Below are 17450 nucleotides of genomic sequence, written 5' to 3'. Positions count from 1 at the left end.
GGAGGAAGTGCAATATTGAATTACTAGCAGCCCGTCCCGACGTTGTCCGGGAGCAATTAGGCTTCAGGGCCCCCGCCCACCCCGACGTTGTCCATGGGTCCCCCAGAGCCTTCCTCCTTACATTGCAGTATTATACCTCTCTGTTTACTTTGTATGCTTTTGTAACCTGCACACGTCACTTTTTCCTCCTATACCTCTATGTTTACTTCCTACACTTTTGTAACCTGCACACATAACTTTTTCCTCCTATAATGCACCGTTTGGCTCACTTTTGTAATGCTCCGTTTGCTTCCTCTTGCTACCTGCACACGTCACATTTTCCTCATATACCTCTATGTTTACTTTCTACGCTTTTGTAACCTGCACACGTAACTTTTTCCTCCTGTAATGCACCGTTTGGCTCACTTTTGTAATGCTCCGTTTGCTTCCTCTTGCTACCTGCACACGTCACGTTTTCCTCCTATACCTCTATGTTTACTTTCTACGCTTTTGTAACCTGCACACTCAACTTTTTCCTCCTGTAATGCACCGTTTGGCTCACTTTTGTAATGCTCCGTTTGCTTCCTCTTGCTACCTGCACACGTCACTTTTTCCTCCAATACATCTATGTTTACTTTCTACGCTTTTGTAACCTGCACACGTAACCTTTTCCTCCTGTATTGCACCGTTTGGCTCACTTTTGTAATGCTCCGTTGGCTTCCTCTTGCTCACAATGTACGCTTTTGTAACCTGCACACGTAACTTTTTCCTCCTGTAATGCACCGTTTGGCTCACTTTTGTAATGCTCCGTTTGCTTCCTCTTGCTCACAATTGTCATTTTTGCTTTATTTTTCCGCCGCTCACCGCTCCTAACTAAATAAATAAATAACCTACCTCATCCGCCGCTCACCGCTCCTCCTGGCCTGTCTGCCGCTCCTCACCGCCTGTCCGCCGCTCCTCACCGCCTGTCCGCTGCTCCTCACCGCCTGTATGCCGCTCCTTCCCGCGCCATGTCCGCCGGTCCTCCTCGCGCTTCTGGACGCCGCTCCTCACGTCAGCACGCACGTCGTGGCCGGCGCTTCTTCCAAGGGACTACTTTTTTTTAAGTAAATTTTTAAAATAACTTATATTTATTAAGTTTATATAGCCTATGTCCATCTGCACACCCTGACGATTACAACAATGTATCGGGTGTGTGGATTGGCGCTGTGGTTCCTGAGTTTACCCCCCTCAAAGTTTCAAAGTTCTTCCTCTATAATAGTAGTATAGATCTGCATTAAAGTGACCAAGAACCCCTTGACCATATATCACCATGCCTAATTCAGCAAACACAGCAACATCCGTCCATCACCACCCCCTTTTGTACCGCTTTTGGCCTCCATAAGTGTGGCAGGGTATGCTCAGACGTGAGTCCCTTGCTCACTTTGCCACTGGATTCAAGCAAGCCGGGCTGAAGACGGCTGGAATGCCAGAAACCTGTCCTCGGAAGCTTGTTTCCGGTCCAGGGAAGACATGGCTTGGCAGTTCGGGCTGGACTGTTCCCATGAGGCACAGGGTCAGACTGATTTGCATATAGCCATGTCTGAACTGGGGTGGCAGAGTGGGCTAAAGAACGGTAATGGATTAAACCCCGATCTTTTGACTGGGTGTGAGTGTTTGATTGATTCAGATGCTCCGTCCATCACCACCCCCTTTTGTACCGCTAATTCAGCAAACACAGCAACATTTTCTACATGATCTATCACCATGCTATCACAAACTCCCTAACAGCACCAAAGAAACAGAATGCAACAGAATACCCAGTCCACCACTATTCAATGCAAAAGGGTGCTACCATTACACAAACTAAGTAGGTGGTATGGTCTACATCTGAAATATTACAACTACCTATCAAAGAGGCAAACTTTCACCCCACTAAATACAACTCAACAGCACACCACCACTCTAATAAACTGTATACTTTGAATTCTCACATCAGCCACTGGACAAGGTGCTCAAAGTTGAGAAACAGAAAATTAAATCGACAGAATCACATGGCTTACAGGAGAAGTGTCACATAACAAAGCCAGCGATTGGTCAGATCCACACTGATGGATTTCTGGATCCAGCAAGCACTACTCAAATCAGGCCAGAGCAAATGCTCAAACATCACTCTAGACAGAACGAATCTCTTGAAAAAAGCATCTTCTCAAAGACAAAGGCCGCTTCTTTTTCTGCTTCCAAAATTGTAGCCCTTCATTAAAATAAACACAAATTTGTGTTACATAATGATAAGTTGCAACTTACCTGCACTTCGCACTGTACAAATACCATATGACTTTATGGTTTCAGAGAGTATTCAATTCTCATTTACCGAGTGAAGTGATTTTTTACATGAAATTGCATATTATAATTTTAAATAGCCATATGTATACATATTTACTAAAGTGAATTATAGCTTAATAAAATTGAAACACTAGTGTCGCATTATAGCATGGTACTCAGGTATAAAAATGCAAACGTTTGAGAATGTGAGCCAGATAACCTTCATCTTGCAATATAATCGGCTAATGCAGTTCACGAAGTTCCTGCTTTAGTATGCTTACTTAGAAAAAGATACTTGACTTTAATATTTTAAGTTGAATTTTTGTCCGAAAAATATTGTCTTTGTGGATTTTTGCACCAGAGGGAGTTTAAATGTCGTATTTGTTCTAACACAATTTAATGAATTGAACCAGGCAATGAACAATCCATAGCTCATCACATGTTCTGAACTAACGTTATTACTTTAGATTTCGAGGATTGAAGGGAAATGTAGTATGTCTTTTCTTTCTTTTGCGTTTTTTTTCTTTCCCCTACCCTTTGTCTGCTTTGATCCCATTTAGTTCTTTCACAAAGATTCAAATCCATAGGAAAATAAAGCTTTTTCCCTCCTGTTCCACCGGCCACCCACCCTCCAAGTTACTGTCACGCTTGGATAAACATGACAAACCGAGTTCTATTGAACATAATGAAATCCGAGCACTATCCGAAGTCCTTTCAGATAACCCCCTGTGTACAGTCTGCAATTGTAAAAAAGAAACACACACGTTTAAGAACGCTTCTGTGCCTTCTCATGCAGCAAATCCTCGCAGAACCAGATGCTTACAGTTCGCAGCTACCATTCATTCTTCTACAACACCCTGACAATAAAATCTTTTTTTAAAGTTCTTCGACTCTTTGTAGGGGTGAGAGCTGTTTCTACATTTCTGCAGTGTGCACATTTTTGAAGGAAAGAAGGAATGATTCTGTTGTTGGCATTTAAAAGTCACGTGTCATCTTATACATTTTCTATAGGTTAGTTAGCTTTAGAAATAAGATATTCAGCAATAATGTTTAACATGAAAGCCCCCACTGTTAGAGATCTTAACACATATTCAATTGCTTCGTCCTTTTAAAAACAGAGGGTCAGAGTTACAAGCGCCTTGCGCCACTTTTGCGTCACTTTTAACATGGGAAAAGTGACGCAAAAGTGGCGCAAGGGGCTTATAAATAAGCTTGTAAATAAGCCCCATAGCCACTAGATATTTCCCCAGTCAAAGAAGAGCCATCATTTTCGATGCTATTGTCAATCCCGCCAACTTCATGGTTCACGGAAGATGATTAAAAATTTAGATAATAAATAAATAGGAAATACTTCACAAAATTATTTAACATGCATGTAGTTAAAACACCAACAAAGATGAACCAGTTATCATTGTTCATAATGTTGCAGCGTGAAGTAATGCCTACATTTCAATTGTAAGCTTACCCTCCTTACTGCTATTACTGTACTGGGCCCTCTACGATCAGGCAGTCTGAAGTCTTTCCATTCCCTCAGAGGCAATGGTCCTCTGATAAATCTTTCGCCTCTGATAGGAGGGGTGGATATTAGGGTGACCAAACTCAACATTAGCTGTTGAATGAGGACCAATAATTGACAGCCAACTCAAAAGTCAGAAATCAGATTTAGATAGACCATTCGACCATGCTATAGAAATAAAGAATAGCAACTGGAAGACCTGACCAAGTTAAGTCGAGTGAGAATTATGCAAACCAAAAGCTCAGCAATTGCGACGCAAAACACAAGAAGTAAAACCTGATGTTCCAATAGGGCTCACTGCTTCTCTCTGCAATGCATTTAAAACATTAGTCACAATCAACATGGAAGAATCAACAGGAATCAATAAGAGAATCAGACAGATTTTTGAATCATTTTAGCTATTGTATTAAAAACAATCTAAATTCATTAGAAGAAGCAACTTCTTAAGGACTTCAAAAAGGAATATCACAGCTTGCATTAAAACACCAAACATTTAAGTAATCTCTAGAGGATGGTTATTAAAAGTTTGTTGCTGAGTTACAGAGTCCAAAGACCCTTTAAGGCAGAAGGATGGTTCAAGTTGTAACAGCTCAGATCACAGAAATGGGGGAAATTCAGACTTGGGGTTTAAAAAAAATAGAAATGGGCCGCAAAGAAGGTCTCAGTCCACCCGCTAGTGATTGTAGCATCGACAACAGTCCAAAGTAACAGATCGATCAGCATAGCATCCGGATCCCAAGTGGGTAAAACCAATGGCATTCGGAGACCTCTACAGTGGGGTTTCTTCTTTTATAGAGTTTTAGGAAAGTCTAGTGGGGTAGCTTCACACTGACATCAAAAGACTATCACATGTCCCTATTTAGATCATGTCACCTGAGATGATTGAAACATCAAGCTGGTTTCCCATGCTAGTCATGACAAATGAAAGTTTGTGAATCCACACAGGTATAACATTGGTAGAGAAGAAATACTAAGTTGGGACTTTTAGCCATAGTTGAAGTTCTATTCCCACAGGAATATTCACTGTGAACATCGAAAAACATTGAAAAATGTCAGGGTGTAGTCAAGTCCATGACAAAACAAGTAACATTTTACTTCTAAAGAACGATCCCCTGTATTAAGTCAGGGTAAAGGTCAGCATTAGAAAAAAGCATGTCATGAAGGCCTTTAAGTTAGCATTGCAGATTTAAATGAAATGAGGTTTGACTATACTTCAAATATAATGAAATTAAATCACTTCAAGTGATGAAAATATTATGATATAAAGATGGCTAACGTTAGAAATACCTTACTACCACAAAAATGTACAACATGCATATAAGAGCACAATTAAAAAAATTTGATTTATTAAAATTGTTTCTAAAATTTTAGAAAATATAAAGGGCCATATGTATGAAGGTACCCATTTGCGAATCTCAAATAGCGATTTTTAAGAAATCATTATTTGAGATTCGCAAATTGGTATGTATATAGAAAATCACATTTTTTTGCGTTTTCTTAAAATTCCAATTATGGAATACTTTCCCATTCATTTCTATGGGCCAAGAGGCCCATAGGAATGAATGGGAAGTTATTCTCAATTTGCGATTCGCAATTTGAGAATCGCAAATTGAGAATAATTTCAAGGGTGCGGGGGTGTCCAAAGGACACCCTGTTGCACCCCTGAAATTAGCATGGGTGCACATGTGGTGCGCATACATGCCCGAACGGCATGTATGTGCTTCACAGTGCACTTTGAAAAATGCAAAAAAAAATGCATTTTTTAAGGAATTCGCAAATTACCACCACCTTGAAGTTGGTGGTAATTTGCGATTCCTTAAGGTCAATTTGCAATTTTTTTTTGCTTCATACATTGCATTTAAGGAATCGCAAAATTTGCGATTCCTTAAATGCAATCTCAAAATAATCCTTATTTTGCACCCAAATTCTTTCATACATACCACTTAGCGAAAATGAGTTCGCAAACGCTGAAATTTCGGCGTTTGCGATCCCATTTGAGCTTCATACATATGGCCCTTAGTCTCTAGTATCAATTTGCAAAATCTCAAGCCTGTACTTCATTGCTACACAATCTTCCACCGACGTTTCTAACTGGTGCATTCTCAACAAAAAGCGTAAAAGTCGCCTGGCCTCTTCACATAGCATCAAAATGTTTATCAATATATGTTAAAAAGCAACCTTTGCATTAAAACTTCATTAGTACAGCTTGTTTATATGTATTTATTATCCATACTAATATAATAAAGAGATAGTCCAAACCTTTGAGGCGGGTAATCTCAGGAACCACAGCACCAATCACAACACCCAATACAGCGTTGAAAAGGGCAGTTGCAGCAGAAGGACATAGGCTATGCAGACGCCCCCCATATACATTTAAAATGTAAAAGAACCGTGCCAGCAAAGTAGTCCCTTGTGGGCGTGTCTGCGTTGTGCTGTGGGAGTTTGCTGGGGGCGTGACAAACGCTGGGGGCGTTTGGTACGTTCCGCCCTTCATGCCATGTCTCATATCGTGTGCTAATCCCACCCTGCTCCTTTTAAATACCCCTGCACCCCATAATCATAACCCACCCTTACTCCTTAAAATACCCCAACACCCTTAAACACTAACCCAACTTAACCCTATAAATATACCCTGTACCCCAAACCTATCCCTAAACCCTAAAAATACCCCTGTACCCTAAAACCCAAACCTAGCCCTTAACCCTATAAATACCCCTGTACCTCAAAACCCAAACCTACCCATGAACCCTAAAAATACCCCTGTACCCCAAAACCCAAACCTAGCCCTGAACCCTAAAATACCCCTGTACCCCAAAACCCAAACCTAGCCCTGAAACCTTAAAATACCCCTGTACCCCAAAACCCAAACCTACCCCTGAACCCTAAAATACCCCTGTACCCCAAAACCCAAACCTAGCCCTGAAACCTTAAAATACCCCTGTACCCCAAAACCCAAACCTACCCCTGAACCCTAAAAATACCCCTGTACCCCAAAACCCAAACCTAGCCCTGAACCTAAAAATAACCCTGTACCTCAAAACCCAAACCTAGCCCTGAACCCTAAAAATACCCCTGTACCCCAAAACCCAAATTTAGCCCCGAACCCTACAAATACCACTGTACCCCAAAACCCAAACCTACCCCTGAACCCTAAAATACCCCTGTACACCAAAACCAAAACCTAGCCCTGAAACCTTAAAATACCCCTGTACCCCAAAACCCAAACCTACCCCTGAACCCTAAAAATACACCTGTACCCCAAAACCCAAACCTAGCCCTGAACCCTAAAAATAACCCTGTACCCCAAAACCCAAACCTACCCATGAACCCTAAAATACCCCTGTACCCCAAACCCCAAACCTAGTACTGAACCCTAAAAATACCCCTGTACCCCAAAACCGAAACCTAGCCCTGAACCCTTAAAATGCCCCTTTACCCCAAAACCCAAACCTACCCCTGAACCCTAAAAATTCCCCTATACCCCAAAACCCAAACCTAGCCCTGAACCCTAAAAATACCCCTGTACCCCAAAACCCATACCTATCCCTAAACCTTAAAACTACCCCTGTATCCCATAACCCAAAACTATATCTGAACCCTTAAAATACCCAAACACCCCAAAACAAATACCTCAGTACCCCAAAACATATACCCCTATACCCATACTTACCTTATCCAAACATTACAAAAAAAACCATGCTTTTACCATTCATGCATTTACAACGAATTTCGTTGTAAATGTATGCGTGGTAAAAGCATATAAAATGTAATGCCATGCGTTATAATGGCATTGCGGAGTCATGGTACTTTCGTAATGAAAGTATGCGGAGTGATGGCATGTGGAAAGAAAGTTGCGGAATAATGGGTGTTTAACCTCCCCCAGTAAGTACATTGGTGGCACGGCGGCCCACATCTCCAGCAACATACTCATATTTTTTCACCACCCATTTGAAAAATGCACAGGTCGCTCTCATTGATGGCCACCACCGACATACACTTTTAGACACACCTCCCGCCACAAGTTCTAGAATTGCGAACTTTAGAGCTGGGGAGCTACGTTCGAATCTCGGCATCAGCTCAACATCCTGTGATTCCAGGCAAATCACTTTGTTTCCCCGTGCCTACCACAAATGAATGTGTTCTTCTGTAATGTAAATTGTGCTCATGCCATGTTGTCGAGTTCGCGCTATATAATATTGCAAGGAAAAATAAAGTAGGGAAACTCGAGTTCACACTCTACTGAACGCGCACTCTTAAGTGCATCAGCAGTGCACTGTGAATCGGAGCGTTTCACAGGCCTGTCACAGATAAGAAATGCTATCAACACGAAATCCTACAAAACAATATACTACTGGCCGGCAGTAATTCATACCCGGACAACGTCGGGACGGGCTGCTAGTGTCTTATAAATGTATTTTCTTCATCTCACATTTTAAAGCACACTTTTTTGGAGCTTCTACTACTCTTGTCTCTGTTTCATGTATCACTGTGCCTAACGTGTGCAAAGTGCACTTTCAGTTTTTTGGTGTCTTCTGTGTATCAATGTGTCATTTATTAAGGTTTTTTAAAATCATGCCACATCAGGCCCTCCTCTGATGGCGAATCATCCCACTCATCAGATCTCATCACAGATCATGGGTGTGTTGTCTTTAACCTCTTTGTTCTACTCTCCTTTAAACTTTTCAGTTCATCATAAAATTTGCATTTTGCACCCTCCATTTTAAGCTCAGCTCTCATTCTTTTCTCCCCATGATTTTTCCTCTTTTGGTATCTGCAAATTTTATTGACAATATCAGCAGCATTATGCACAAAGAGATTACCATTAAAGGTCTCTTGATGGATATCACTAATCCATTTCCTAAATTTCCCAACCAGCTAGTAACACTCGATAAAAACATAGCTATGGTTTCCTAGGCACCATGCTTTTAAGTTTTTCAGGTCTTTGTTCATTTCAGAAATATTTTTAATGTAACCCTGCAAGTCGTTGCTCCTGTCAGGTATGTACATGCAACAAGGTTGGACTTTCAATAATGGGAACACTCTGCCGTCCTTCGCAAGAAGGAAATCATGGGCAAGTCGACTTTGAATCACCATTGATTTTATCAGTATCATCTCTTCATTCACAACAGAAAAAAACAGTTATACTGGTGGCAAGTTCATCAACATCAGTAGACTGCTTTCTAATTCTCTGAGAGTTTAATGCTACTCCTACTGAAGGTATCAGGACTCAAAATATGTCACCTACTATTTCACTCGTAGGGGCATATTACCAAGCAATAGCGATAATTATCACTATTGCTTGGTTAGCGTGAAAAAATTATCGCCGACCTGCGGCGATTTTTATCGCAGATAAACCTTGGTATTACCAAGGTTTATCGCAAATGCGATAAACATCGGCCACAATGCATGAATATCGCTGAAAAGTCAGCGATATTCATGCATTAGCGAGCTAATGCTCTTAGCCATGTTATCCACCTCCCTTTGGATAACATGTCTAAGAACTGCTCAGGGCAGGTGTTAGCTTATGGAGATATTCGCGCGTAGCGCGAATATCTTCAAATGTTGGTAATAGGAGATAGCGATGTTAGCGACTGTTTCCAGTCGCTAACATCTTGGCACGCCCACTTTGCATGTCATTAGTGATAAATATCACTGACATGCAAAGTGGGGCCCAAGATGGTCGCTATCTCCTACTAGCTGTCGCTAACTGGTGTTAGCAACAGCTAGGTAATAGGGAGATAATTTTATCTCCGCTTTCTTGGCTTTTAAAGCCAAAAAAGCGGAGATAAACACCTTTGATAATATGCCCCGTACTTCTCTATTTTCTCTCTGTTGTTTCTATTAACTCTTCTTTAATCCTTTTAACATGATACATTTTTAGAAAAACTATTCCCTTATTATACTTTCCATACCATCTTTTCAGCAACTTATACCCTTTGGGTGACAGCTGCGCTCTATAAGTATGCTTACAATTACAATTACAATTACAATTATACTAGGCACTCTTCCACACAAACATAATATATTCCAGGTAAAATAGGATCTTCTCCTAAATATTTTCCCCAGTTTTCATACAAATCAAATGTATGTTCACATTCATTAAAAACTACAAAACAGTATTAGTGTTTGATTTCTTTTGACATATACAATGTTTGCCTTAATATTGCAATTCTAAAGCTAATGAAACTATTCCCTCTATGATTTAGTTTTCTTCTTGTGGTAAATTCCTAGGTGTTAATTTAGGCAATGTACTGATATTATTCATTTCATGATTTCATCTACTTTCCACTAAATCTGTAAAATTATTTTCAGTTCTCACCAGCTTATATGTCAGGCAATTTCTAAGAGCATAAGCCATATCCAAATAAAGAGTCGGTCTAAATATGTAACCCATAGTTTCAACTGTCAAAACTCCAAGATGCAGATTTAAATGTCTAACCACCGAATTTTCAGAAAAGACCTCATCTTGATTTAAGTAATAATATAACTATTGATTAGTAGCATAAAATAAACTAGCCAAGTCACTGCAAGCAATTACATAGTGGTAAGTTGTGGTAGGTCACACCCTCAGCAACAGATGAACGTATTTGCATACAAAAGTAGCAATCACCAACATCCATAGTATCCATGTACTTTTTTAGTAAAACGGCATAAACATTTGAACTAAAATCTATTTTCAAAGTATTATTGTGTAACGATTTGCCATTCATGTCAACAGAATCAGAAATATGTATTTTAGTGCCTCTAGAAGAAATAGTCAGCTTTGAGTCTTTTACAGAAATATAATGTGGCAAATGTAAAATAAAAAGCATTGCAATCAATATCAAAACAATATGGAAAGAATTGCAGTGTATATACACATTTACATTTGGAGGTGATTCTAGAGTCAGACTGCATGTCACTTAAGCTTTAGACCATGTGACTAAAATAGCAGCAGTGGTTTGAGCAATTCAGAAAGCCTTTGCACAGAAAAAAAGGAAAAAATGTATTACAGTAGTAGAACTCTTCTCATGTAAGGAGAAACTCTCATATCAACTTTGTTGATGAGTAAGCTCAGGAAGAACTGAGTCAGTCCATCAGTTGGTACAGCCAGACAAAAATTCAAATCAATAACACAGTAAGCTTCAGGGAGGTTCAGGTGGACACGTATTGTTAGAACAAAAGTTGTAGAACTCGCATTCCCTCTCATTAGCAGTCAAATAAGTCCATTCAGAAGATGCATACCTTCGACTTTGTACTTTTGCTCTCTTTGATCTCCTCAGAGCTGCTTGCTCATCATCATCTGTATCACTATGATCTGATGGCTCAGAGCTTTCAGATATAGTAGGTGATACTATTCTTGAGGTCAGGTAGCTTCTCAGAATGTCACCTCTTTTGGGGCCCAACTCGCTTTCTTACTGCACTATGCCCTTATTAGGTTCTGTACACTCGTAGTCACCTCAACTGATCATGACCCTTCAGTACCTACAGTTGACTCTCTCAAACCCCCTCAGGCTGAACGAGTGCTGTCCCAGTAGCTTGCTGGTACCCAACAGCTGGACTAACCTTATCCCTCTGTCTTACTCATACCCCTGGCACATCAGGAACAGGCGTTGTTGTATCATTTAGGGCACTTGGGACTTTGCAAGTGTGTGCTGCGCGCACCCAGTTTAGGAGAACCCTGCACTTAACAGCAGTGTTGGTGACTAGGATGACTTGGAAATGCCCCTTCCTACGAGGTTCCAAGCAAGTTATTTGTACAATCTTCTTCACCATTACCCAGTCACACAGACTGAAGTCATTGCACAGCTCCTGTTGGACCACAAGGGCAGCTTCTCCAACTTGGTGAGAGACAGAACTAACTACGTCAGCGAGGCCCTTGCAATAGTCCAATATAAAATCATCTGTAATATTGGCTAATGCATTAGCGGGAACAGCTGGCAGCCTCATCATACATCCCATGATCACTTAATGAGACGACAATGCTGTCCTCCTATCTGGAGTACTTCTCAAACTCATCAACACAAGATGAATCTATCTAGCCTGTTCAGAGACGTAGAAGAACACACTTTCTCCAGTTTGGATTTCAATGTGCTGTTAACTTGTTCAACCAACCCAGAAGCTTCTGATTGGTAACTGCAATGAAGTTTCTGCTCATCCTGTAGTGCTGCACATTACATTTTTAGGTCCTCATTGTTAAAATGAGTTTCAAAGTCTGACTCCAGAAAAGCCGGTAATCCAAATCTCGGAATCAGCTCTTTTAACAACAATTTCTCCACAGTGAGACTATCATTTCTAACAGTAGGATAAGCTTCATTCCATTTTGAGAAAATGTACACAATGACCAAAACATATCTCACATCTCAAACCGTTGCAAAGGGGCATTACATGAAGTCCATTTTGCATAAGCCTAAACACCTGCAGATTTACCAGTGTGACTCATGACAACTTATGTTCTTCTGCCTGGATTTTTTTTGTTGACATGTTACACACAAATGACTTAGCAGCTGCTCTAAATCTGTTGGAAAAGGTGCAGCATTGCATCACTTCCAACATGTGTAGGACCATGGTAGTGCCTTGCCATCGATGACAAAAAGCTGTCAGGCAATACTGGTCTGCCATCAACGTAAATACAGACATCATCGTCTCTCTTGGCACAGCCTTATTGCACCCAACTCTTCCATTCGGCTTCTGTCACCTCATCTGGTAGTTTCCTAACCTCCTCCCATTTGTCTATGGCTGACAATATCAAAGTACAATCTGTGATGTCGGATGTGTTTGTCAAGATCTCCTCCTTAGATGGGTGCGCATTCAGGGCACAGTATCTCGCTATCTCATCTGCATAACGGTTACAGGCTACCTTGACAATGAGCAACACACTTCAGAATAGCAATTTGGGCAGGTAATTGTAGGGACTGCAAAAGTTTCCTTATGCATTCCCCATTACTAATGGGCGAACCTGAGGATGTCATGAACCCACACTGTGACCAAAATTGCCCAATATCGTGTACAACTCCAAAGCCATACTTACTATCAATGTATATTATAACTTGTTGCTGTTTTGAAATGATGCATGTTCATGTCAAAGCTATAAACTCTGCAACTTGTGCAGAAGACACTCCTTACAACCAAATCAACACAAAGTAGTTATTCTAATCAGGCACTCCCAAAGCTGGTGCCCTGCAAAGGCTTTCTCACCGTTCTGCTAAGGTAGTCATGCAATTGTCATCCCAGGGTACCAGATCTGACACATCTTTGTGTGTCAACCTCTGTAGAGGCGTTGCTGTCAAAGAGAAATACTGGAAGATTAATGGTAAGAATTGCTGAGATTCTTCTCTGCAACACTTTCCTTGCTCCTTTCTCAATGCGATGTCATAAAGTACAGAACTTCAGTTTTACAATACTGTATCTTAGTCAGTGAAACTTTATGTCCATTCTCTGCCAAATGACTCAGCGAGGCAATAGTGTTAACTCTGCAATCTTCTCTTGTAGTCGATGCCACCAGTAGGTTGTAAATGTACTGCACTAACACTGAGTGATTTGTCATTTTCAGAGATTTGAGAATCTTTTTAAGTATCTGATTAAAAATTGAAGGGCATTTTGTGTACCTGTGTGGGACTTGGCAGCTGCCAAAACATGACTGCCGAAATGGAAACAAATAAAAAATTCTATCTTCATGCAATGGAATCGAAAAGAAGGCCTGACACAAGTCCCCCCCGCCCCACGCCTCCGCTCCGCAGCACTACCTCCAGCAGCCACTATTGAAAGTCACAAACTTTGGGTAAAACAGTGTCTCTCAGTTCATTGGGCAAATCTTCACACCGCAGGAGAGGATACATCCTTCCATCTGATCTCTGTTGGGCAAGTTTGAAAACAACATCCTTATCATTGGTACGGAATTCAATTCCTTTGGGTGTGCAATAAATTGAACAGTTTAGTTTACAGAGTAAATCTCGTCCAGGCAGGTTCACTGGACTTGTGTTGCACACCACAAAATAGAGGCAATCCTCAAAGAATCCAATTTTAACAGACACTGGTTCTGAAATTGGAGTAGACATCTTTCTGTTTGTAACTCCAATAACTTAGTTGCTTTCTCCCTAGAGGAGTAGGTTTTGGACCTCTGTTGTTCTTACTGTAGAGCGGGTATCAGCAGTGTCGAAAAGGAATGAGATAGGGTTCCCATCCACTTGTCCATCCACATATCGATCACTCTGGTCTACCTCGAGAGCTGCGCCAAGCGTGAAGTCTTCCATTTTCCTCCGGCACCGTCATGCAAAAGGGTTTTGATCACTGTCATCCAATTCAATCAAATATTGCTGTACTACATTCTGATTTTGGTAGGCATTTTGATTCACACTGTATCTTTCACCTGATCATTCTGTTGTGGCATGGGAGTTTGTGGCATTTGCATTTTTTGTTTTACATTAGAATTCTGGATTCTCTGTCCCTGCATCTGCTGAATCTGTGCCATGTTATTCTCTTGAGACTGTGCGTAATCCACATTCTGCATCTATTCCCCATGTTATTCAAAACAGACTTACACTTGTGTCTCCAATGTCCAGACATTCCGCACATGTGTCATGGACTTTTTTTTTCTCCAAAAGTGACACTTGTAATACCTGTTCTAGGATCTAGTGGATTACACTGACTTCTTCCATGCAACAGGAAATTCTGCTGCTGAAAACCACCAACCCCTTAATTATCAGAACCAGATTATAACCTCTCTGTGCCTGTCCTATGTTCTCAAAACCCATCCGATTCTGTCCTTTCTGCATCGCTTTTATCTGTGTAATCATTAATTTCTTTTGAAGTTTCTTATTCCTCAGGTCAATGTCATCTGCACAATATTTTGCAAGACGCAATATTTCGTCCACAGATTTAATTTGCCCACAAAGTATCCGCTGTTGAATCATTTCAGAAATCTCAAACCCATGACAAACTTATAAGCAAATTGTCCCACATCTCTGTTCGCAATAGTAACTGATTTGCTGTAGTGCTTGAAAATCTGTACTAACCTCTCTTAAAAACCAGCTGCTGACTCTTTCAGCTCTTGGTTCATCCTGTCAATCTGCATTCAATCAATGTCTTTAGGGAAGCCTTTGTCTTAAGCGAGTTATCACCTGATCATATTTCCTCATTACCTCTGGAGATGGTGCATCTGTTCTTGAATATCTTAGAGGTTATCCCTCTGGCCAATCCACATTAATCTTATATTTGGATCACAAATCTGCAGGAAACACAAGTTCAGAGTATTCAAATCAATCAGCAAAACCTTTGAGATTTTCACAAATCATTCAAGCTGCTGGGTAACCAATCCACTGGCTTTTCTTTCAATCTAGAGTAATTGTTTGTAAATAATAAAATATCTTGTCTATTCCATGGTACATGAACATACCCTCCTCCAGTTACTTGCCTCATAGAGAGCATTCGCACATCACCTTCAGTGCCACTACAGCACTCAGCTGGGAACTACACTCAAACTCACTTTGGTTCCTTCTTTTTTAACCATCTGCCGTCCCACTTTTCTCTCACATCCCATTTTCTGATTAATGTGATTAGTTCTTTTATCTGTAATTTCCCTCCTGACCCTCTCATGTTCTCAATGTCTCTGTCAGAAAATCTATTCTGTAAGATTTCTGAAAACTCTTTGAATTTTAAATATCTACCCCATTTGCTTGTCTTATAATGTTTTTTCAGAAAAACAATAGTTCATCGTCTTTCATAAGCTTCTAATCTCACAAGCCTAAGTGTTCCTGGAATCATTTCTTCTAACTCAACCTTTAATCGGCTTCCATCCATGAGCGGTTTAATTATATGAACTGAATTTTGTGCTGAACTTGGATCTGCAATCACATCTGAAACATGGGATGAAATGGAAACTGAAGGTTGAGACAAGACTGAATTTATAGTTGGAACTGGAACTGAAACTGGAGCCACTGCAGAACTCAGATTATTTGTGGTACTGTATCCCTTAAGCCATTCATCAAGTTCTTTAGGAGTAAACACCAATTTCTCTCCTTTACTATTCAAATTTGCGCTTCCACTAGGTACATTTTCACCCATTCCAGGCTACACATTTAGTACGGATGATTCTGGAACTGAAACACCCATCGGCATAGTCATGTCAGAAGCATGATACTTCATTTGAGGAGGTCCACTCAGTCTGGGACGATAGAAAGATGGAAACCTCTGCACTATTCTTTTCATCGCATCAGCTTGAAACTTGTTGGACTTGTCCCTTTTTTTTGCAGGGTCATTCCAGAATTTTTTGTCTTCATCCTGTATTTTTTCTGACCTGTTGTTGGTGGTTTTCTGACTCTGGGCACTTTAACACTGCTAATCAGTGCTAAAGGGCATATGCTCTCTTGTAAATTATTGTTATGGAATGCTGATTCCATGATTGGCATATTTGGTTTACTAGTCAGTTCCTAGTACAGTGCACTGTGTGTGCCCAAGGCCTGTAAATCAAATGCTGCTAGTGGGCCTGCAGCACTGATTGTGCCCCCCACATAAGCAGCCTGTAATTGTAACTGAGGCCTGTCATTGCAGAGTCTGTGCACAGTCTCGCACTGCCATGTCAACCTGGCCAGTGCACCCCCTTGCCTGGCCCTCACCTTTTTCTTACATGTTAGTAACCCTTAAGGTAAGACCAAGGTACCCTGTGGGCAAGGTGCAGTGTATGTGAAAGGTAGGACACACCCTGGAGTGTGTGGCATGTCCTGATAGTGAACTACTGCTAATTTTGTTTTTTACTATTGCAAGGCTATCTGTGTCCATAGGATATAATGGGGAGTCTGCTTATAACATCTTATAAGCATAACTACCCCTGGGAACAAGATAGGAAAACAAAGTTTAGTATGCCTAAACTCATAATGTTAAAATGCATCTTTTAGTGAGGGTGATTTTTACAATCTGTGTTTGAAAATACCACTTTTATAAAGTAGGTATTTTCTTGCTTAGCCATTTAGTGTGGCTCTTCTAGAATGTGTATTGACTGTCTGGATGAGTCAGCGCTAGGATGAAAAGGCCTTGTCTGCATTTGGAGTGGTCGGAGGAGTAGCACAAGCACCTGAATAGGGCTGTGTCTGCCTTCCACGATGATGTCTCAGCCCCACCTGTGGTGAGTCTGGAGCCAGGGCTCACACTGACAATGGAGGTTGTTGTGCACTTGCAAAGTGCCCCCCAGAACTGGTTTGGACTGGGCTCAGTGCCCTGGGTCAGGAGAGAACAAAGAAATTTAGATTTACTGTATAAAAAGAGGGGCCCAGAACCCAGACTTTTAGATCACTGCTGAACTAAGGAACCTGCCAGGAAGAAGGACCGGGAATGCTGGAGGAGGAGTACTGCCCCTGTGCTGTGCGTTGTTGGGGTTGGCCTGCAGTGGTTGATTCTGTCTTGGGCAGGGAAAGGACTGCCCTGCACTTTCATCATCGTGCTGTGAAGAGTTTTTTCTAAGGGCTTAAAGTAGAGCTTGCCTCCTGTTGGAAGTCTCAGGGAGTGCTGAGACAGAATATCGAGTTGGAAATGTCGACTTAAACAAATATCGAGTTGGAAAAATTGTGCTTCAAAAATATTGTGGACAAGAATATCATGATCAAGAATATCGAATTTAAGGTGAGAAATATTGCTTTTTAAAATATAGAAGTCATTAACATTGTTTTCAAAAATATAG

This window comes from Lissotriton vulgaris, chromosome 7 (assembly GCF_964263255.1).
Source record: "Lissotriton vulgaris chromosome 7, aLisVul1.2, whole genome shotgun sequence".
Lineage (NCBI taxonomy): Eukaryota > Metazoa > Chordata > Amphibia > Caudata > Salamandridae > Lissotriton > Lissotriton vulgaris.
Note: the sequence above shows the minus strand (reverse complement) of the source record.